The 25,052-nt window shown below is 37.0% G+C and overlaps 1 protein-coding gene across 4 annotated transcripts in view; it reads right to left on the bottom strand.

The window, feature by feature from the left end:
• The window catches only part of FAT1 (FAT atypical cadherin 1), a 115,316-nt gene that overhangs the window by 77,958 nt on the left and 12,306 nt on the right, over positions 1-25,052 (bottom strand). The gene's annotated exons all lie outside the window — the stretch shown is intronic.

Here is a 25,052-nt window from a genome sequence, read left to right as displayed (position 1 = left end):
ACACAACATATATATACACCATCAGTAAAATAGGACCTCGATAAAACTATGCCACTGTGCTTTTACAGGAGTTCTACAGGAAATGAATTAACTATAAGTATCGTTTCCTTCACACACCCCAGACACCTTTTTAAATGCATTATACTGGCTGAGCAAAATGAGATAAATATTGAGGAATTACTCATTTATTCATTACTTTTTTTGCTTTGTGGGAAGCTGCATAAAGGTCTGATGATGATAATCTGAAATTAAGATGTCAATAAGATCACTTTAGAAGGGCTGGAGGAGATAGCATCTAATGCTTAGACCTGCAAACTATCCATATATAGCGTTTCAAGCAACACAGCATTTCAGAGCTACCACCAGATGTCAGTGTGGAAATTGGTTTTATGTAGTGTCAAAGGCTTCAGAACTGGGATAAAAAGGAGGGGCACTGCAATTCGAAAAATATACATGCGTTACATACAGTCTATAAAAGGTTTCTTGAAAGCAAACTGGTGGCTTTATAATTTGCTTTCTTTTTTGCAGGGGAACATCATCAAAAACTAAGCCAAGGTGTTAATTTTAAGGATATTGGCATTTTACACTTCCAGTCTCTTCATCTCAGTATTTGTATTTTGTTTGATGGCAGTTTTATTATTAAAAAAAATAATAATCCTATGTAGTCACTGGACTTGTGCTGTGGTTACCTGCATAGTTTCCGATTGTTAATGTACATAAATTTGCTCTTAAATATGGACACGCAGCCTTTAGCAGTTACCTGGATTCTATTTTTGTAACTCACTTACGTTACACCTTTTGCACCTCTCTACTTCAGCCAGAAGAGTTGCCTGGGAGTAAATAAATTTGTTAATTACTGTGGCCTCATTTAGAAACCTAAATGCTGGATGTGGCATGCAAGCACTTCATCTTAAGTCTGGGTAAACTCCATGTATGCCTTGGAAAATTCTGTAAAACCTTCCTGTCCTACTAAACACAAGACTAGACTGTATTAATTCCCTTTTAGCAAGGTTTCCAGCAATGCTGCTCTGTTGCTTGCGATCCGTGCAGAACACAGTGGGCAGGCTTATGTGCTGAATTGAGCAACCATTATCATTTTACACCTGCCCTGCTTTCTTAACAGTAGCTACATCAGAAGTGGCAGATTAATTTTAAGATAGCCTTGCCTGATTTTAAAGAAACATAAAAAGAGACTCTTGTGGTAATGGAGCTCTCCTCCTGCAATCTGCTCACCTGTCATTTACAAATTCTACCACCTTAGTTATCAAAGCCTACCTCAAGGAAAAAGACTGAACCTATTTTGCTTTTGTGGACTATCAATTCTCAAGTGTCTGTTCTCTTAAGTCACATACTTCACAAGGGAAAAAGGGGAAAAAAGTACCACACCAAAAAACCCAACAACAGTATTTCAAAAAGAAATATGTAAACAGATTATAGGGATAGTGGCTAACAGTACAATACAACAAAGATGGACAACTTTATTCTTTGGTTCATTTTTCATCTCAAATTAGATCTGCATATATGACATTATTTCTGTATATTTTACACTGACTTTTGCAGAAATGTTCAATGAAAAGCTTGTAATCTGTGTGATCATCTGACCACTGAGCACATCATGTAACACAGATGTTTACCCAACAGGGTAGCTCTGGTTTTCAGAATGTCTCTGATTTTCTACAGGGTCATCCACATTCCAAGCGTGCATTAGTCAAAGTAACATGAAATCTCATTTACTAAAATTTTTTTTCCATTTTTCTCATGTTTCTCACCCAACAGATCCTGAATTGTTGGGTGAACATTTTTTCTGTATATGCTGTTTATAATTCCAAACTGAAATAGAAAGCATTCAGGAAAGTGATTTTATGATCAGCCAGATATGCAAAAATGCCTCCATAACTGTTTAACACTAATTAACAGATTAATGCCTGAATGAACATTTCCTGGAAGCATAAAGGGTACTTAAAAAAGCTGTCATGTACCCCACTTACAGTTCAAAACAGATGGAATAGACAGGGATGTATGCAAGTTGGAAAACTTGTTAAAGATGGGCATCACACATAAGTGGATTACTTTAACTGTATTGAACACTCAAAATAACATTCCTCCCATATAAAAGCTATGCAAAAGGGGACAGGAAGATAGGGAGCAAAAATTTCCCTTCATCCCTCACACGTTGAGGGGAGTGGAGGAGAGGCCACCACACCTAGTTCTCCTTCACCACTCGAAGCTGCAGGCACAGCGAGGGAAGGGATGACTGGTCTATTAATAATGACTCAGCTTTCTTCCTGCTGTTTCCACCCAGCAATAAAATGGAACAGATACTGATCCAGTGCACCTGCCTGGGTGTGGGGGGAAGCTCTGACTATCAAAACCTGAAGTTCTTCTGGTTCTGCATCAGCACTTATGTCACAAAACACAATCAACACTAAATGCACACAACTACACAGAGTACTTCAGGGTTTTTTCCCCTTTTAACATTACTGTATAATCGGACCTTACATCAGTAATTTCAAAACACCATCCTTTTCTAATTACTCTAGTTGAAGTTGCTCCTGCTCCTGCAAGTTTAACACTAAATCTTTCCTGATTTTGCCTATGAGAACACTAATAGCTTCATCTTTAATTTCTATGCAACAATAATGAACACAAATGCATGTAAACTTCAGTAGTCTACTACACCACCTAAAAAACACAAGCCCAAAGAAGAATAATTTAACTAAGATTACTTTTTTTTTTTTTAACAAAGATAACAACAGTTCTCCTACCAAATCACAGGTCCAGAACCAGTCCTTAAAGTATCATAGGTTGATGCACCAACTTTCTGCTTTTGCAAACGTTGACTATAGGGGCCTATTTTACATATTAGGGCAGCATCATACTGTATGCTGTCTGAAAGCCAGCACTCGTGGAGTTCATAAATTCACTGGCTTCTAGTTCTAGTGGTTCTCAAGACAGCAGAGAAAAACAACGGGAAATCATCTACCAAAGAGAAGTAATAAAACGATCTAAGTAAGAGTTAATTTGTTTTAATCTTGCAATCAGCAAGATCCATTAAGCACCAGTAAGATGTTGATCAGTATCATCAGTTTCGACAGCGTACTTTGGCTCCTAGAAAGTATCTCCACTTTTTTTTCAAGTGGTGCAAAGCACATTTAGGGAGTACAGCTTAAGTGCTTCTATTGTATCTTCAATGCTGTAAAAGCTCCATCTCTGCTCTAACTCTTCTCCCATTCACAGAAAAATCTTTAATCAGCGAATTTCCCATCCATTCTCTACGCTGAGGCAATTTAGTAATTTTAACTTTTACAAACCATTTGCTTTTTATGTAGCAAGACAAGTAGAGAAATCTTCCACAGAGCACCACTAAAGAATCTTTAGCATGTATGGTAATCCCAAAGACTTGTAAATATTATTGTTCATAAAATACGGTGAAGTGAGGATTCCAAAAACATTTTTCACTTGGCTGGATATGCAATCTGGAAGCCTTTCAGGTGGTCAGAATAAGAAGAAATTCATATTCAGTCACTAACCACCAGAGGGGAGTACAAAAGAGCTCTGACGAAATGTTTCTCAGTCATCTGCAAGAGGACATCAGAGCTGATTTTACAATATTTGTATGTCTGAAATTTTAGACTAGATACTGTTTCCACTTGATGCAATAGGACTTTTCTATCAATTTCATTAAAAGAAGGCAAAAGTGCTAAGTGAATACTGTAGAATAGATTTTGGACAGAATTCAATATGCAGGAACAGGCTGGTTTATGACTACAGCAACTGAGGAAAAAATCAGAATGTTAACCCCACTCTTGACAAGAACCAACATTACTTCCAATTTAAATCCCACAGCCCAAGTCACTACAACCGAAGTCACTCTTAAAACAAAATTAAACATATAAATCCACTTCAAATCTGACAGTCTTACATACGCCAATTCTATCTAATTAACAAATGCTCAAACTATAATACCCCCAATTCCCAGGGATGATCCTCCTTAAGTGTGCTTATCCTTGAGAACTCTCATTAACAATATTAATGATTCTGTAATGGAAATCAAAACCTGCAATCATTTCTCAGCAAAGCATGAAAATGCAGTTTAGCAGAATTTGCCCTGGGAGTGACGTTTGAAACAAACTAAGAGAAATCCCTGGCCTGGAACATGATGCTTGAAATCTGATTACAAACTTAATTAATCTAAATTCTAATAAGCTGGGCAAATCAAAAAGCTTCTTCAGCTGCTTTAAAAGCCATCTCTGGGGGAAAAAAGGCAATATTTTAAGAATTGCATGAACAAAGGTTTTGATCAAATATGACCTTCAATGAACAACCAATCCAAATCAAAGTTTTAAAAGTGAGTGGATTAAGCCTGTTTTAAACAGAGGCATGCTGTCCCTCAATGGCACTAGTCTGCCAACACACCAACACAGACTGCAGCTTTCTCTTGAATTCTAAACAAATGGTAAGTCACTGCAGTGTAAACTATCACTAAGGTCTGCACAATCTTTTGAATTAAAAATAAAATTGAGGGAAATGCTTACGACATACTGCAGTTTACTACTTGAATCTCTGCTACCTCTAGATAGGCTGCATATGTTTTCCAGAAAGTTAATAATATTTCTGAAATTAGCTTTTGATGTGGATAAGGGTCCAAAGAACCCCAACTCCCAGAAGTTTGCAGTTTTTCTGGTCAAGTTTCTGCTTTACATTTTGTGGAACTTTGGTTAGTTGTTGTTAAAACAAAGAAAGAATCACATCACCCTCACTGATTAGTGGTTTGTTTGGTTTGTTTTTTAAGTAAAATCTTACTAAATATAATACTATCATACTTTGGTTTCTAATGTGAAGCAATTCACAACAGAGTTTTCAAGTTGTTACTAAAATCTCCACACTTGCACAACCAGAATAGGCCAGAAATCCAGAAACATTTTACAAAGCTGGTATTTTCCACTTTAATTAATTTTTGATTTCTGCTCAGGTCATCTTATTTAAAATAGCATCTGTTCTAACCCACAGTTCGCTTTTTGGTGCAAGTTAGTGACAGTGTAGTTCTTCAACACTGTCCAGATCAAACGCAGATGAGTGCAGATGACTTCCTTGGCAGACTTTTTATTCCTACTTGTCTCTTCTTATATGTTCTATTTTTGCCTTTCCTGCAATACACCTCTCCTTCTGAGATTATTACCTGCCATGACATGATAAGCATTTTCCTGAGCTGTATAAATACAGAGGCTATAGCAGAGCTGACAAGATAAAAAACCAAAACAAAACAGGAAAGAGCATCTGGCATAGGAGAAGACACAGTGCTTGTCTGCTTCTCAGCAGTCCCCAGAGGCCTCAGAGGAACACATCCATACTCTTTCGTCCTCTTTTTCCCCTTGAGTAACTTCTAGAGGCACAGTCAAATCAGGACAGTTGGCAAGTGCAATCCTGTGTATTATGCATGGCGTTTTTGTGGGTTTTATTCCTTCACCTTATGCTCCCCATCCGACATAGTAAGAGAGAGCAAGGTGACTTAAAAAAAAAGTAAATTTATTAATAGTTATGGCACCCACCCCGCACAAGAGAAAACAGACTACAACACACTGGAGTGCACTATTTACAAGTACTACACCCATCTGTAGTACTCAGTATAAATTGTGATTTTATTACTAATTGTGACAAGTGTCATAGCTCAGATTCTTTCCACTTTTTGAGCAATTAAAAAAAAAAATCGTCTAGCCAATTTATCTGTATTTCTGTTAACTTCTTCTTTCTGATAACCTCTGGCCACCACTGTAGCCTTACATTGGGAAATCCCTTGAAGCAGCAGCCAAGTACAGCCACAACCCTACGTGCCACAAAGAGTTCTATAAAAGTGAAGGTTTTGAAACATGTAACCTATTGAACTCTCAAGAAAAAATTCTTTCTTTCCCCGAGGCTGCTGTGCTACTGTAACTCAGGCCTCTACCAAGCACCAGTGTGTTAGGGACAACTGAGCCTTAAGCCTAAATGCTTCCAAAATAGCATCCAACGCTAACATCAATAAAATTTAATATTATTTAATCAGTCAAGTAATAACCACTTGGTAAAACCAAAACAAACAAAGGCAGCACAATATCACACCGGTCTTCACTCTAAACAAACCAACTATCCTTAAGCACTGAAGATTTCAAGTATGTCCTGCCACAGAGACAAGGAACTATTCAGCACTTAAAATGTCAGTTGAAAAGACCAAAATCTCCATCCTGTGAACTCCTTGAAACAATCTCCTTCTAAAGAAGGAATGGAATGAGATTCCTTTTGCAGAAGTGAAATGTCAGCTCATCCACTCTATAAACAGGGCAGAATGCCAAGAGAGGCACTGCACTCTAACTCTTGAAATACTAAAGACCTGTGGCAGGCAGTGTGAACTTTTAAGAAGTATATACAATCTCTCTTTTAAGAGAAGTAATATTTTTGATAAATAAACTGAGCTGGAAAAGTGCTAGCCTTCCTTACTTGCATCACATACACACTTTGAACAGGGCGCATTACGTGTTTACACCTCTATGGAACAAAGTGCAACAGCCACCCAGAGAAATATGATTTACTCTTCAACTCCATAGCAATTTAAAGCTTATCACTGACAACGCAAGCTACTCACATACCAGACTTCTTGCATCTGAAGATTCACACAGATTAAACTGTACTGTTTCAGAATATAAATAATCCTTGGTCGCAGCCCTGAAGAGGAGCAGAAACTTTTAGCAACTATTGCTTGCCTTTGAATCACACATGAACAAGAGGTGTTCACTGCTCTTCTCTCTCCTCTTTCTCCAGGAGCATTAATTAGGCACAGCTAGGAAGACTGTAACCTAGCAACAAACCATCGATATTGCATTTTGCATAACTCATGAAGAATTCAGATTGTTTACAAACATGTCTGAGGAATAGGAATGTGCATAACTAATAATTCAATCTAGTTTGAAATAGTTTCATTGTTTCTGTTCGACCAGTCAATTATTCTTCTATTTTGCCTGAGTAAAGCTGAATCTTAAATTACCACATTCTGATTTATTTTTTAAATAATCTGGTGGCTTTACCTTTTACATGCATCCTGGTTAACTGTCCTTTAATGTTTTCAAAAATAACCCAAACAAAACCACACCCCACAAAAACACAACCACCCTTGAAAAACTCTGCAACAAATTATGTTTGCAGGCTATAGAGTTACAATTTTCACATGCACCCCAAAAGTCCTTAGATAACATCACCTAACATCTGTCATGGATATAAACATTCCTTCTAGTAGTTACAGTTTGTCACATATTTTGATTTTACATTTATTTGTTTAGATATTCAGTAAGTTTCTATACAGTGATCTTAATCCACTTTTTTATATATATAACATTTCTTCTTCATAAGTACTGAAGAAAGGCAATGAAAAAACTTAAACTTTACAATTTCTGCTTCAGAGAACACTGAGAAAAATTTCTCGCAGGAGAAGCTAGGAAAAAAATACTGAAAACAAGCTGAAAGTAACATATTGGAATTACAAGTCCTTTGTCAGCATTTATAAAGGCAGATTCCCAGAAAATTGAAAAAAATTTTAGTTATAGCTCTTTGAAATAGAAAGCTGTATACATTTCAAGTTGTGTCTTGTGTACTACCAGCTGGAAATCATGCTTAGCCAGGATTGTTAAATGGAAAGCAACTCTTGTTACTGTTTCAAGGACAAATTGCTCATTTTCTAACAAATCGGGGCTTAGGAAATTTCGAGTAACTTATCACTAGCAGTGTCAGTAAGCTGATGGAACTGTAGTGAATTTGCACAAGTTCTGTAACTGGTAAACGCTATTTCACTGTGCAGCTGCAAGACTTTCCAACATGTCAAGTCCACTACTGCTTGCTCTCTTTCCAGGGACCAGTTATTGCAAGTTCTGGGAGGTGGAAGAGGAAGAATATCATTGCAGAGCATACGTGGTCTCCAGAGCACACAGAACCCTTAACAGAGTATAGGAACCACCATCATTAGAACAGATTTGAGATTTTAACTGAACAAAACCAAACTGAGCAAAGTAAAACCTCAATCATAATAAAATTATTACCTGTTTTATATCTCAAATTTAACTTCACTGAACTGTCTAGATGTAATGAAATATATAGGCAAATCCAGTTTTGTACTAATACCTTCAGTAAATCTGATACAAGTACAAGTTTTCAAAACCTCCCAAATTCCATTAAATAACCTACTGTATTCAAAATTCAACAATTTCTGCATATGACACTACTGGAACAACAGAGAGAGTAGTTGGTGAAACAATCAGACAGTATCAGTGTCCAGTCAAACCTTGCAGACTCACTTTTGTAAATGCATAGAAATTACCGACACATTCATAGTAAAACACATTTTGGGGCAAAAAACTTGGCACCCAGAGAGCCCCAGAATGTGGTCAAATCCAGACCTTGACATAAAACTTAAAACACAGAACAGTTTATGCATTACTTCTGAGCTATGAACAGACGGCAGTAATTTGAATTGTGTTCAAGCAGAGGGAGAGAAAGGGTCGCTATTGATCTCTGCTACATGCAGCTTATAAATAAGGTAGGTACAGAGAGATGTGAAGAAATACAGAATGTTCAACAGTTAAGAGCAGCTATTGCTTACACAAGCATCTAGAGATAGCACGAAGGCCTAGAAACAAAGACGTGCATAGTTAAAGCTCTGCACCAAACACAGACTATATTTTAAAACATTGAGAAAACAGGTTTTGCACGTCTTAGTTAAATGCCTAAAGTAGAACAAAATATGGGGCAAGAGAAAGAGTTGTAAATAATTAGACGCAGCAACATTTTGACTTCCAGTTCCTGCCACATTGCTTTCTGCACAGTTGTACAAAAGCAAGTCAAATGAATGGAAAACACAGTGTTTAGGACTTTTATAAAAGAAAAAAGTTCTGAAAACATGTTCTTAAAATTGTCTACATAAAAGATTATGCCCAGAAATTATGATTCAGATCTAGGTAGTCAAGGCTAAAAGTAATAAATCTGCTAAGGTCCACAAAGATTGTGAACTTGCTTTCAGGAAGTCGGGGGTGGCAAGGGGGAATTTTTGCAATTAGAAGATCCCTGATGGGGTTGCCTTAGAACTCAACTGATTACTTCCAGTTCAGAAAATCTTTTGGGACAATGGCAGACAGCTCCTATTGTCAGCCTCATTTACAGTTATTTTAATAGCTCCAGCTTATTTCTGTCAGCTAGGCTGCTTGTATGTCAGGCTTTCGGACAGGCAATACAATTGCTATACAGAGGAACAGTACAATGTTGCTAAAGCTCGATATGGAGAGACATAAAAACCCCCTGATGAGTACACATTAGGGAACTGAAATGTTAACTCCTATGCCAATAGGAAAAATTATTGTAATACAACCACATACGATCTATGTTTCTTTGAAGAGAGCACAAGTAAAGCAAGCTTTGCTGTTAACACGAGCAGTCATTCATGATTTGAGAGAAAGCATGCTGAAAAAACATGACCATACTACTACATCAGCATTACAGCAGGTTTATAAAATATTAGTGAAAACAGAACAAACTGCAGCAGATTCTGGGCCAAGCATCTGGGGTCTCAGTACCCACAAAAGCAGCTCCTCTTAGTGTGTTACATGAGCAAGGTTTGCAGGATCTGATGCAAATCATTGCTCCAGTCATCCATTCCTTTATTCAGGACAGATTTTTGTCTTCAGGTAAAGACACAACTGGTTTCTATGTCGCAAGAAATACAATTACACAGTATCATAAAATTTGAATAAGTAACTATGTTTAAGCTAAAATACTTTGGGATAATATTGTTACATTATTCAGTTACTTTTAAATCCTGCTCTCTCACTACAGTTTCATGACTAAGAGAATTTCTACTGAAATGTAGGTAATTCAGAAACAAGTGAAGGGTTCTACAGGCCTACTGTTTGTTTGCTTATGAACATCAAAGACAAGGAAATGTATAATCAAATTTTTAGAATGTACGTGTACTTGCATGTGCATAAGAAATGCAAAGGATGAATGTGATGTTCTTTGTTAAAGTTTATAAGAATATCTTGTATACACACACAAATGAACACACATATGCTCTTTAGAACTCTGGCTTCACCCTGCAAAATCCCTGTAACTTCACTGTCAGTCTTCCTAGTACTAAGGAATTGTTGACAATGTGAGTGGTTATATTACCACTCTAATAATTTAACTGGGAAATGGGGAGCCTCTGAAGGGGAAATTCCTCTGCAAATGGCCCCAGGAATTTCAAAACTAACTGGAGTTGACAGATTAACCTAGGTCCCCCTTAGGCAGAAGAAGAGGCTACAAGGAAAATAATGAGACGTGGGAAGCCAATTATGCACAAGAGCAACACATTTAATTGTACAGAAACTGGTTTGTTGATCCAGAAGGATCTAGCTGTTTAGACCTTTGCAAACTATTAAAATACCTGGACAGTTCTGCAACAAGTATACCCACTTTTTGACTGTAAATCTCAAAAGTTTAATGACCATCTTAAGTAAGGAAAATTGTTCCATGTATCCCAAGAATCTTTTTCCTGCATACACAGCATTTCTCTCAGATTCCCTTTTTGGTTGCAATGTAAACAATTGCAGCCTACCTTGTATTACTTCTGCAAAAGTAACTTTGAAGGCCCAGCAAGTTCAACAGAGCAGTCCTACTGTTTAGTAAGGAGCAGTTACAGCTCTGCTCCACAGTAACACTGGCTCATGACTAACCCACATGCAAAAAATTGTCATTTAGCATGTGTGTGTTATATATACTGATTTGTGTTTTGGACTGCTGCAATTCTGCTTCAAGCTTTTGGTCTTCAGACTACTTCCAGTTGCAGAAACTGCTGGTTAACAATGACAGTTCCCAGACCAGCTCTGAGCAAGAAAAGATACTCATACATATCAATAGGCAAGCAGCATGTTGAGGAATACTGGAAATCAGGCTATTACTGCTGTTCATGTTACTGCACCAGGTAGCTAAATACACAATGGCACTTAATTACTGTCAACAGAAACACTGCTCCCAAGCAGACTTACATGTACAAAGAAGAGCTGGTTTACCTGTGGGCATGTGAATGCTAGGAGAACAAAGCAAATCAACAAAGTCATGAGATTAAAGCATCTGGGATCCAGTGGCATCAAAAGAAATTTTCATCCTTATTCTGACAAAGTCAGATTTATTAACCTACAAAGTATTCGTTTATTTATTCAGACTTTATTTCTACTCATGTATCCAGAGGGGATTCCACACTGATCAGTACTTGTTATACTAATTTTTTTATTATTTGCCTCTGCATATGAATCAAAACAAACAAAAGGCCATACAAAGAAATGTTTCTGAATTTATTTGTTTCTGAGTAAAAACTTCAGGACAGGAGAGTCATGAAGGCAAAGAACTTTGGGGTTAAAAAAAATATGTTCATTCTCTTTGGTTACGGTTACTGTATCAAGTAAATGAGAAATCCTCTGTTTGTAAGCAAATACTTACATGCACACTGAAGAATCAATACTTAACATCTAAAAAGGAGACTTGTGACTAGAAAACTAGAAATTACTTCTCAGATGTTCAAGCATATTATTTGTAAGTGCCCTGGCTGCTTGTTGAGAGATGGGTTCAGTCTTTTTCACATAAATAATGGGTAACTGCCTGCATGGTTTTAGTCAACATTTTCTGGAAGAAAAAGATGACTAAAGGTAGCAGAAATTAATGCAAGCTAATAGTTTAAAAATAAAAAAATCTATAAATTTAATTCACTATTTATTGCTTAATAGTAGAACTTGCAAGCATTTGGATAAACAGACCACAGAGTTTCTCTGTTAGAATTTCCATTGGAAACCTCTTAATTATTCCCTACAGAAACATTTTTTGCTGAAGATAACTGCACCTTTAGTAACAATACTAAAGAGAATGAGTGATGTGAATAACTCTCCACCAAACAGGAAGTTTAATTGTCATAGAGCCATGATAAAATTAGATCAACTCTGTCTACACTAGTACACTCAGTGTAAATGAAAGAACACTACAATACTGCAGGTAATGAGTAGACCATTTAAGCACAGAATGCATTTTGCTCCTGAACCACTGAAGTTTTTTTTCCTTCTTTAAGACATTCACAGAATCTGCAGTGACTAGAGATGGAGTTGCACCAGGTGACCTCAGATCTCTGAATCTGTGCATGACTGTTCTCAACAATACATTCTCAAATGCTGGCCATTCTTGTGTTTGACTAGACTGAACAACTCAATTTCCAAAGGATTTTTTGATCACCCTTGGAATTACAGGCATAGCATGGCATATATTTCTTACTCCATTTCCTCCTATCATCACATGCTGGATCAATATCACTCCAAACTTAATCCACATAATCTGCAGTAATCTTGTTCTCACTGTAATCATCACTCTCTTAACTTCTTATTAAACAATGCACATCAAAACTGATGTGTCACTTGAGTCAATGACAATTCGACAACTCATGTTTTGCTAACAGTTTTTGAACTTTCTCACACCTACTTTATCTGTATCTGGAAGGATTCAAGTCAGTCCAAAATTTCACTACTAAATTTCACCATGCAGCATGAACATTTTTAAGCAAGCAAAAAGGTAATCGAAAAGTGCAACTTCTAAGATTTTTGGGGTTTTTTAAAATATTTGCAAGCACAGTTCTTGATCTCTGGGCTTCTGTACTTATTTAACACAAAGTCCTTGTTCAGAAAGCTGATTAGGAATGGTGTAAAATAGTGGTGACTGTGAACTGTTTAGATTTTTATTTTATCACTTTTGGTTTTTGAGCCATGTTTTCTCTAGATCTATACACAAAATAATCCACTTCTTAACAAGTTATCATCTCTTCTTACACACTTTTTACTTTAAAATGGTCTGGACAAACCCAGGCAATTCAAAATGTTACTGTACTAGCTAGCAGCACAGGTATGGAAGCACATACGTATAATCAGACATCAAAAGAGAACGGCATAGGTCATTTTTTTCATTCCTGATTAATCTGCTAAAATTGGTACTGTAATACTCAAACTACCTTCAAAGGGAACTATGATACTAGACTTCTTATGCAAAGGCATAGTCATCTTTCCCTCCCTCCCTCCCTCCCTCCCCGAGGTAATTAACATTCCTTGCACAGGCAGCTGGACATTTGTTAATCATTAACTGTTTGTGTAATAAAAACAGGGAGAGAAACTTTTAGCCATTCCTCACACTGGTACACCAAAAAAATCTTTAAGACAGAAGATTTAGTGAATAGTGTAAATTTATTTACAGTAACAAAAAAACATGCTGTACTATCATAGCATATTCAATATTTTGCTGACAATATCTGCTGTTGTGAGCAAGACTTTCCATGTTCAAGCCTAAGTAATTAACTCAGGAATTTAATCAATAAAAAACTAGCACTTTTAACTAAAACAGAAAAAAAGAGGTATATTTTTAAAAGATGAACTATGCTGTTAATCTCTTGGATAGTAAAATAATACATACGACCAGAATTGCAACACCAAATATAATAGAGGCATAACCAATGCATACATTCCAATCTTATCTAGAATCACTTTGATTCACTCTACCTTGCTTTCATTACAGGAAGGGCACAGCAAGGGCATTCCTCTCAGATCAAACAGAAAATTCCACAGACAGAAGTTTCCACATGTCTGATTCGTTGCAGATTAAACCCTTATCATTAGACAGCAATCTCTTAATTTTCATAGAGACAGGATATACCCTGTCATGGTAAATCTACAGGCGGGGGGGGGGGGGCACGGGCGTGTAGGAAAAAAAAAAAATCTGTAGAATGGAGATGTATTCCCCATGAAACAGCTAGGCATGTCACCCTCACAGCTTTGGGAAAATGGAGGGGACAAGGTACTAGCATTAAAGATCACATACATAATGCCATTCATACATTCTATCATAAGCTTCTTTGTACTGCAAGTCTTTCAAGCTGAACTACCAAACTCCCTCTGTGCATAAATACAACTGGGACTACAGGCAACACATACGAGAAGTCTGTATTCATTTTTAGCACATTATTCATTCATTCTGTATTCATTTTTAGCACATTATGTTACCAAAATCTTTATTTCCTTACCCACGTGACTGGAGCAGTTCTGTAATGCTCATGTACATTTACCAGTAACACTAAAAGCAGAAGGCTATTCTGTAACTATACTTCTTACATTTTTAATTTTTTAATATAATAATCTTTTAATCCTTAAGTCCTGTACAAAATATGAATAAACACACTATGATCAGCAACTTCAAAACCAAAACTCAGGAATTTTCATTTTTTAGCATATAGAGGTGGTTTCAGGCTTTTTGCATCAGCAAAATAAAAATGGTCTTTTGTAAAGTACCCAAAATGATTGGTTTAAGAAATATGTGGGTTTTGGAAGCAATCCATGTCAGTGAGGATTATTCTAAGTAGATCGGGTAATAAAACAGTACAACTAACTGAATTTTCTGTGTGTAACCTTCCCTGTCATGTAGGCAGATATTCAGTTCTGGTATCAGCGATGCCACACTGACAAGTCTGCACAGACGCAGAACTCCGAGCCGAAAGAACTATTAATGATCACCACTACTGGTAGGTCAAGGCAGTTTATATCCATTAGCTCAGCAGTTTGCTCTTTAAGCCTAATGCCTATCAAAACTATGCAACTCTTTATAAGAACCATGAACATATTGATTTACTCTCGTTCACAAATAATTTAAAATTAAACAGAAGCAGCTATTAGAAGTGTGAATAGAACACAAGGAGTTTGGGGAAACCACATTTCTGAATAAGGAAATTATCTGTTGCAGTCCTGTTGCTAGATTCTTTGGACACTTCTGTTTTCCCAGAAATCCCTCTTTGATGGCACTGGAATGCTAGAGATTTTCTTTTGTTGAGCCACACGGAGACTGACGAATTGTAAATTCATTTTTGGTCACATTCAGATGACCAGTGCAATAAAGCCACAGATGCAATAAGAATGATACACATATTACAAAATGGACCCGCAAACCGTAGTTTCAGCAAGGCCCAAAGTATTTTTAAATCCAAGTTCTAAGGCTGCAACTACTGCATGTTATAAGTTGTGGAAGTTTGCCAAATACTGATGTAGGTTTGTCCTTTGTTAAATATGTCCAAATGCTGTATGATTAAAGTTTAAAATCTTCAAAGAAAAGAATAAACATTACGCAATCATTTCAAGCTCCCCTCCTTTGACCTTAATATGTACTTCAAAAGCTAAGCAGATGCTTAGTAGGAAATAAATCCCCAACTCAACAGATGTACCAACAGTGATATGGCAAGATGCATCTTCCATAGCTTTTGGCAACCCTTCCCTTTTATTATTCGTCTGCTCACAAGTACTTTTCAAGCCAGAGAGAGGCCTAAGCAAGTTAATAGGCCCTTAATATGCACTCTGCTGCCTGAATTGATTGCTGTTTATAAGGTAATCTTTGGGACCGCATGTGGCTCAGCCTCAGTTCATCTCCTACAGAGACACAGCCCCCAGGCAGCTCTTTTTTCATCAGACCAAGTTGTAACCCAATCAACACCTTTCACAACAAAACAATCCCTTACTTTCAGCATCTGTGCAGAAGAGGAGGGGAGCCCCAGCTTTTGTATGGGATCTCTGTTTGGCAGCTAAGGTGATGTTTTACTCAGCAGGACACCTAAGAAAACTCTCAAACTACTTTGGAAGATCCCCCTGCCAACAGCAAAACACAAGATGAATATGTTTGTCTAAAACTAATTCAAGCTTCTTCTGAAGACACATTCTGAAAGCTATGTTAACAACCTAATAGCACTTTGTGAGTTACCACCATCACAAATGCAAATTATATAGTTTCCTTCTAGCCTAAGAAAGGTAATCAGGTAGCTCCAGGCTGCTCAGGACCTTGGTCCAAACCCAGGCCTCCTTAACCTCTGCCAAACTGAAACTCAACATTAGCTCTAAATGCCAGGCTTAGGTCTAGCACATTTGATGCACCTGAAAAGAAATGTGAATGCACCAGCATCATCCCACAGGTTAACCCAGCGGCACCATCAGCTCCAGACCTTAGCCTGAACATAATCACACCCTGAGCACAGTAATGCAAAGCTGCAAACTGTAGTCAAGACCAGATGGTGCCTGACAGGTTAACCAGGTAACCTCTTCTGAGATTGAGTACTTACATGCACATGACTAAGTTCAGGTGTCAGGCAGCCAGGCTATTGGTACCAGCAATAAAGCAAAATAACGCACCCCCAAAGGTTAGTTATCTCCTAGGAAAAAGCTTTCTGGATTGATTTTTTGGATAGCAGCAAATTTAGGACTCGTCCTCAGTCTAGTTGATAGTGGGTCTTTGGCTCTTACTATTATTTCTTTAAACAGACGCAAATTGTGCCAAACTGGGTCTATGCTTCTTCAAAAACAGTTTTTAAATTTCTCCTAATACTAGAGGGGACCTAAAGATACAACAGTTATTCTTAGTAAGCTTCTGTTACAGCTATTTGTACTGTCTCATAAAAGAGAATCTATGTGCCAAATACCTCATTTTTAAAACCATAACAAATTGGTGGAAAATATATTTTAGTTGCATGAAATTTTAAGCAAATGTTTTTTAAACTCAAATTATTACTCAATTTAGGCACAGTTTTGGGGTTTTTTAAAAACATAACTAATTTTTTCTTGCACAATGTCCTGATTTTGGCTTAATGCCACTTAAGAAAAATGCCGTAAGAACAGAATGAAACCATACAGATCTTCCTCTGTGTCAACTTCACTCTTATTTTCAACATCATACTGAACACACTCAAACCCACTGGGTATCATTAACTAGAAAGCAGAAAATACGATAAAACCCCATTTTAAAAAATAGTCTACACAAGTTTTTAAAATATCTTTAATCAACAACCATAAATATGCCTCCTCAATTTAAGTGTCCCATACAGATACAATTGTCTCTCTGATCTTGCAGACTAAGCTAGGATTTCAGCTCAGCTCCATGTATTGCATGCTTGGCTATCACCGAAAATTCTGGTAGGGAAGAGAAGTCATCAAAACACAGGATAAATGGTTTAAAAAACAGGTTATTGTGTTTGGGTGGGCATGGTACTGTAAGTGGCTTTATTACTTATTGTCACAACAAAACCTTTCTTCTGGTGGGCTCTGGAGAAGTTTGATAGGGACTCTTCTGCAAAGGATTCACAAGACTGCCAGTGGGAGAGTTGAAATGGGTAGATCTTGTCCCCAATCACATCAATTCAAGTTGTTCTCATGCTGCTCATCTTTCTCAATTCAATACCAAAGAGAAGGAATGCCCAGGCACAGCACAAAATAAGTGTGCCACTAGAAAAAAACACTGAACATATATCAGCATTAAAATATCTTTCCAGAGCAGTTAACTACCAAATTAATCTTCACTTGCCCCCCCCCCCTTTTTTAAATACTGTATTATTTTTACTAAACTCTCCTCACAGAGAAAGCTAAGCGAATTACTATTTCTGCATCTCTGAGCTAAACAATTTCCTGTTTCCAGAATAAGGACAGCTGTATTTTTATTATTTAGCAGAGATAAACTAATGTTTCTTGAACAGATATGTTCCCAACATTTCTCAAAAAAAAAAACCAAACCCAACCTACATTTTTATCCTGATACACACAAAAAAAATGCCTCTCAAACTCAGAAAGTGTTACTTGAATTCCTTTAAGAGCTTTAATTATACACTATTCAAACAAATCAAAGATGTTTGCCCTTGTATTATTTTCCAAAGAAATAATGAGTTCAACAGTTTGTGCTTGAATTCCAGGTTTTGACCTGGAATTCTGTTCCAGATGTCAGTGTGGCAACTGACTGGCCAATTCCAGAATCCAAGAATAATCTGCATAAGTCTTTTGATTAAGAAAAAACTCTTCTCTGCTGACTAGAATTTCATTCAAGTCTCCAGCATACATATTAGGATCAGGTTTTAGCTCTCTTAACTGCTAACTGAAGTGCTGATGCAGCCCTTCATTTAAAAGCTTAACCTTCCAAATTAACATTCACAGGCTTAAGAACTTAACTCTAACTTGGAGTTTATAGAACCTAGCAATCATACTACAAGAGGTTTGTTTTGGTTTGGTTGGGGATTTTTTGGGGTTTTTGTTGTTGTTGTTGTGGTGGTGGGGATTTTTTGCTTTGGGGTGGTTTTTTGTTTTGGTTTTTTTTTGTTTGGGGTTTTTTGTTTGCTTGGGGTTTTTTTGGTTGTGGTTTTTTTTTAAAAAAAAAAACAACATATCAGAATAACCTTAGAAATCCTTACTCTAGCACATTTATACTTCCACCATTGAAGAAAGTTAGCTGCTATAGCTATATGGGCAAACCATTAACTTTAGTACAATGTAATGTGGCAGTACAGAATTCAGTGTAGGGTGAAAAAAAAAAAAAAACCAACTTGTCTGGAAAGCTAATTAGATACCTGGGAGATTAGTCTGTGCTCTGAGCTTCACTCATGCCTGTACCTGAACTAGCTAGGGTAAAAACTTCTTGTGCAAAAAGCTGCAACCACTTAGTATTCTACAGAAATAGAACATCTCCTAATCCAGCTCTCTCTTCAAAAATAGTGGGAAGAACTACTGCAGTTTGCAAGAAGAAAACACTATGAGAAGACCCTCATAGGAGAGGGTCTTCTTCCCATTTACTCCTCATTTTTAACTGGTCAAAATACTCACATAAGGAATTTTAATGCCAAAACCTATGTGTCCATGAGACTATCTGTGGACAGAAGCTAAGCAGGAAATGGCATTGTCACACTTTCTGTAAATGAACTTTGACTAAATCTTAGAGCATCTCCTCCTCATAGCCTATCATATCAAACCCACCAGGAATATTCTTTCCTGACTATCAACTTCACATAATTGATTACGATTTTTAATTTAATGTTTAACAGCTTTCTTACAAAGAGATTTGCTCGACGTATTTTTCTGTTAACAGTTTTCAGTGACCTATCTGACAGATCTGCAAGGACTCAGAATAAACACAGCACACAGTCACCATATGGCTTTGACAGCTGTACGTTTGGAGTATGTACAGTAGAAAAATGGAAATTATTAGGAACTTTTTGGTTTCTCGTTGGGGGGGTTGTGGGTTTTGGTTTGGTTTTTTTTTTTCTTTTTTTTAATTTAAACTGAGGGAAACTAAGTTCTTGCATATCCTGGTGTTTACATTCATTACTTGTACAAAAGGGGTAACAAACTAAAGTATATAGAAGGTGCACCTTCAACATGAAGCATTCACTGAAAGACTGTGAACAAAGTCCCATATTTGTAAGGCTACTTAACTACAATTAACTTAAAACCAAATCATACTAGTCTCAGTTTTGATTAAAAATGCCTCCCCTACCTTCAAGTGGTTTATGGCTGTATCAGTACAACAGACAGACAGAAAACATTCCCAGGCATTGGAACTTGATTCTCTACATTGCTAAACTGCTTTTGGCCTGCACCAGCTACCACTCTTCCAAAGAGCACTGGGGCACAGTTAGGAGTCAAAACGCAGCAGATAGCATTCCCAACAGACAATCTGGGTGCATCCACCCCGCCTAAAGGCACCTGAGTTGTTAGGATAGGTGCAGGCCAGTTGGCTTCTGTTCCAGACAATGCTGCTGGCTTAATAGCTATCCAATAGGTACTTAAGTGTTCTGCTCCACTGATGATCGCAGTATTTAATCTTTGCTAATGCCTGTCTTCACATTAAAAGTCAACAACAGTGAGTGGTGGAATGATTTGAAAAGCTCAAAAGCTGAAGATCACTGAAGAAACAGAACCTGAAGCTACCCCTTATGTATAAATGTAAATCATATCCTGCATTTTAATTAATGCAATTACGAGAACACTACAAATAAATGTTAACATGCTTATTATGTGTTAGCAATGCTCTGTACCTTTTAAGAGTATAATTCAGTACTTTGCTTTACATAGTTAAAATCCTATTCATTCTCCTTAATGAATTACTGTCTTCCCAGCTGGAAATGGTTCTGGTAATATTAAAAATAGCGTCTCATAGCCATTAAGCTTTATCGATGGCATTTTATGCACACAGAGATAGCACAATAAAATCAATTTTCTTCCACGTGCCCCTGCTAACATTTTTACTTGCTCCTTTAACATTCTTTACCAAAACAAATCATCGTTCCTTATCATGGTAGCAAGGTTACACTTGAAAATTACATGGTTCCAAGGGAAGACTAAACACAAAAGATAAATCCACTAAAGGTTACAAACCACATCTGACTCAAAAACTCCCCAAATAGAAAATAACCAGAAACTCAGGAAGCATTAGAAGGAAGTATCACGTGTCTGCCCTGCTCTTATTCTTCCTTACACTACTGGAGACAGCATATCAGGCTAGACAGACCTTTGTTCTAATAAAACACAGTCATACTTACGTCTTTTTAAGTCAGCAAATTGGTTTAATCACCTTAAACTTTGTTGTTATTGTTAGAACAGAATTGCTGTTATTCTGTAATGCTCATGGCCTAATAACTTAAATTCAGGTTACTGAAAGAACGGTAAGATTCCTGGTAACAAATAACTATATTACTGGATTAAACATGAGTAATAAGGTTATCATGCATGAAGTTTAGACTGCCACATCATCCTCAACATCATTCTGGAACTAGGTTATGTGCTGGGAAGTATCCTCAATTGCAGAAGTTTAGAAAACGCCTGCTGGTAGCCTGTTGAACTAGCTGGGAAGTTTCTGATAACAATGCATTTGTAAAATTCACCATGGTTTATTAAAATAGTTCAAACAAACTGTCATCAGGGGAAACCTTACTGCGTAGGGCCTACATGTAACACCCTGCACCTGGGTGTACAAGGGTTGCAAATCCAACTGGTCTAGTACACAACTGGTTACACACAACTGGACACCAGGGAATTAACGACTCTTGAAACTTCCTTCGTTTCTGAATATCAGCTTCCAGGATGGGCTCCCATCTTCTATAAACATTGCAATGAGACCTTTCTTAGGCTAAATGACACAGGGCATCTACAGTCCCAAAGTCTGCTGGCTTCCTCAGCTACCTAAATTTTGAGTGCTAGAAAGAAAACCAAAACCAAAAGACAACAACCTTGAAACAAGATAAAAACCACCTCTCCGTAATAAACCAGAAGCCCTGATATCTCAAGGAAAGGAGCAGTCTGCTTGGCAAAAAAAAAAAATCTTTGGAGAAGGCCAGATACTGAGCAATACTAGTAACCGTTCTCACTTTTACAACTGAAAATCAATGTGGAAACTTGCTCACAATGTGCTGGTGCTCCCATGACAGTGTCACATCCAGCCCAGTGGGCAATACTGAATGGCCTTGTTCACCTATACATCTGGAAGAAGTACTAGGACTTCTTGCTAATACAGTTTTTACATACTAGAGCTTCCATCTTTCATTCCACCTTTGAAGAGTATAAATACTTAATGAAAATGCTCTATTCTTATATTTGACGACCAAAAAGTAAACAGGAAGACATTCTCCTTTTCCCTGCTTGCCTGCTGGGATGGGAACTGGGACAAGGAAGAAAGAGGTTTCAGTATTGCCTTGGTCCCACATAGCTTCTGCTTTAGGTTCTCCTCCAGCAATTGCTTCTATCATTCCTTAGAGCTTTTCTAAATGGTAGTAGCAGCATGGTATTGACATGATTTATCTCACTTTTATTGCTCAGTGCTAATGGGACTTAGATGGTGCACGTGTTTTTTTTGTGGCACACTGGGATCTGTATCAACACAATGCATTCTACTATTAAAACATCCCAACCCACTCAACTCCTTATCAGATTATTTGGGAAAATACTTTATAGCTGCTTTAGCAGGCAATTCATATAGCCAGTTGATCATCTCAATTTGCAGACTTCAGTCTAGCTCACACATAAAAAGCTAACTTAAATTCCAACTTCTGAACACACATACCTAAAGGATAAACACATTGCTTTGTTGTATAAATTCACTGCACAGAAATCTTGTTTTAACATTTTTCCCCCTCATACTGTTATAATACACCCAGAGCCTCCATTTATAATGCAATTTTAATTTTATCTCTGTACAATAACAGTCACAATGCACTGTTATATTTCTGAATCATTATATATTGAGCAATGATCTCTGATCTCCTTCCCTTACCCACTTGGCTTCCAGTTAACAATTTATGAGCTAGAGATAGCATGAGGCCAAACCTCAAAATAATCTCATTAGTACCATTTATTTTCTTTAGTCATACTTTCAATCTCTGTAACTTCCTGGGGAAATGAGCTTCATGACTTTATTACACTTCATGTGAAAAAAACTTCCTTTTAGGTTGGTTACCTGTTAACTGTGTGTGCCCTATTTCTTGCATTGCAAAAACCAGAAAGTGATATGAGGAAGGTGGTACAGAAACTATTGCAATTTTATAGACTTCTGTCATCTTACTCTCCTCCTTTCCTGACCATTATTGCCTTTTCAGGCTAAAGAATACTTACATGAAAACTAAAAAATGACTGATACCAAATTCTCCCCTAATGTACTTTTTTTCTATGTCTTCAGAGGAATTAGGCAACAAAGTAATCAAAGCAACTCCAGAGTTTGGGCATATGGGATATTAGGGCTCCCTGTTAATAGATTTACTTCTAAGGGTTTGGACAGGACTGCAGAAAACAGAAACTATGACACCCAGCTGACCTAAAATAAAGGTAAGTCTTAGAAAAAAGTACTCAAAAGTTAGTGGCAAAGTTATATTAAATTCTCTTGTGAAAATTCCAGAATTACAGGTACAAATATCAAACACTAATACAATTTCCTACCTTTTGAAATGTGAAATTAAAAACCCATTAACATGTAAAAGATAACCTGAAAACCAGCGTAAATTCCATGCATGGAACTAGCTATTTGATCCTTCTATCATCATCAATCATCTAATCTTTCTGCAAATGTGATTGTTGTCCTTGATTCCTACCCTTGATTCCTAAGAAGCAAGACACAAAAGGATTTCTCTTAGCCACCGAATAGTTAAGTGTTGACCCCCAAATAACTTCCTAAATCCAGTTTATCCATCTTTGAACTGAAAGTGTAGTATGATGCTTTCAAAGACAGCCGGAAGAGACATGTAGCTCAAGGGTAAAGTCAGGAGCCCTTTAGCAAGCTGAAAAAGTTACTGAATTGCTTGCCAGATCTCCTCTTTCACAAATTCTTTAATTTGCTTTCTTGTGCTTTCTTGGCTAATTATCACTCTGCTCCCTGTATCAAGGCCAGTCCATTTTGAAAAACATGACAAATATTCAGACGGTGCAGTATAAAGAGTGCCTTCTGTAACAATTCCGACGGCTTCTTAGCAAAAAAAAAAAAGTCCAGACAAAATTTAAGCTACATTGTCAAGCTTGTAGATAGCCCATGTTCTTTCCTCGGTTCCTTTATATCAACATTTGAAGGAAAAAACACACCCACCAAACACAAATACACACATTCTTCCCCACACCAGTGTCTTAAGGGGAATTTGTTCACTAAGACTAAAAACAAGTAACCCCTCTTCAACCCTCACCAAGTCCCTCTACTTTAATTCCTGAAGAACTGCAAACACTAGATACCAGATATGAATATAGACAATGCCTCTCCCCCACCTTGAAAATACAGAGCCAGCGTCCTAGACAAGATTATTAAATAGAAGCTGGTTTTGCCCAAAGTTCTGCCAACTTTGTAAACCTAGCAGATTAAAAGGAACTTAAACTCACATCAGTTCTTCAGTAAAGCAAACTAGCCTCGTGCCAAAAGAGTAAAGAGGCAACACATGCAGGCAACTAATTCTGCCACAGTAGTAGTATCACCAAAATACATGTACCTGTCCACATACACATAAATAGGTACACATGTACATATTGGTGTCAAAATAAAAATATTTCTTCACCCTTTCATTCTCATTACTGTTATCTATCACTTGGAGAATAAATTGGCAAACTCAGACTCATTCCGTAGGACAACTAGACACTTATTCTAAGATACTATAATACACAGTAAGCTTGAATGTACTTATGTCAAAAGAAAGGCATAATGATACACACATGAACAGTCTGCACACATAACAAAAACCTAAAAGTGAAACTAGTAAGTGTTGGAAAGTATTCGATTCTCCATTTTTAGTTAAGATTATGGAACAGATTTTCTATGTGCTTCATTAAAAGCAAAGCTAAGAGAAACAATGCTACATTTCAAGCTCTGGAGTTGGTTCTTTAGCCACAAACTACATAATTTAATAACTGACTTTCTATAGAAGAAAAAATATTGCCAGTAACAGTTTGTTCACCTAAATGTTGAAGAGTAAAGTGACTTTGTGAGTCTGTATTACCCACATTCACAATTGTGGGAAGCATATAGAACACACAAAACGGCTACTGGATGAATCAGATATGATTGCCATTTTTTATTCTCAGTTACAAGCTTTTTGTCTGTAAGATATCAATCACATATGTCATAATTTGCCTACATATAACTCATAGCTGAATTTTGCACAAGATTGCTCCTCAATTTATTTTAAGCCGCTTAGATAGTAGACAATATCAATGCTCTATCTTGATCAGAGACATAAATGAATGGGTAGCTACACAGATGTCCAATCAAAATGTTAGAAGTCAGCACTAGAATTTTATTGAAACCATAATTATGTTTCTTCTGAATACATGACACTAGAATAATTCTTGCAGTTCCTCGTCAATTTATGCATTATTAGTAAAATAAGTCAACAGTTCAGTCTGCTTCATTTATACAAGTTTTTTTTAAAGGCTGCATCTATGTTTTCTTTGACAGAAGCCTTTCCATGAAGAAAGCACTGCTTTCTAACTTATAGACAGGCATGTATAACAACTCTAAAAGACAACTACCAAAACCAGCATGTATGGCAATACCACATCCTTGCATACTTCCAGTAAATGAAGCAACAGACACGTCACTTAAGATTAAAAAGCATGAAAATCCCTGCAGAGAGCAGTTTGCTGCCTTAGCTTCACAGCCCCACTGTCCACAACACAACAGTGTTCACACGAGGCAGACCTTCATTTTACATCATTAGTAGTCTT

Source organism: Mycteria americana, chromosome 4, assembly GCF_035582795.1.
Source record: "Mycteria americana isolate JAX WOST 10 ecotype Jacksonville Zoo and Gardens chromosome 4, USCA_MyAme_1.0, whole genome shotgun sequence".
Taxonomy (NCBI): domain Eukaryota; kingdom Metazoa; phylum Chordata; class Aves; order Ciconiiformes; family Ciconiidae; genus Mycteria; species Mycteria americana.
Note: the sequence above shows the minus strand (reverse complement) of the source record. Positions and strands in the feature narration are given on the sequence as shown.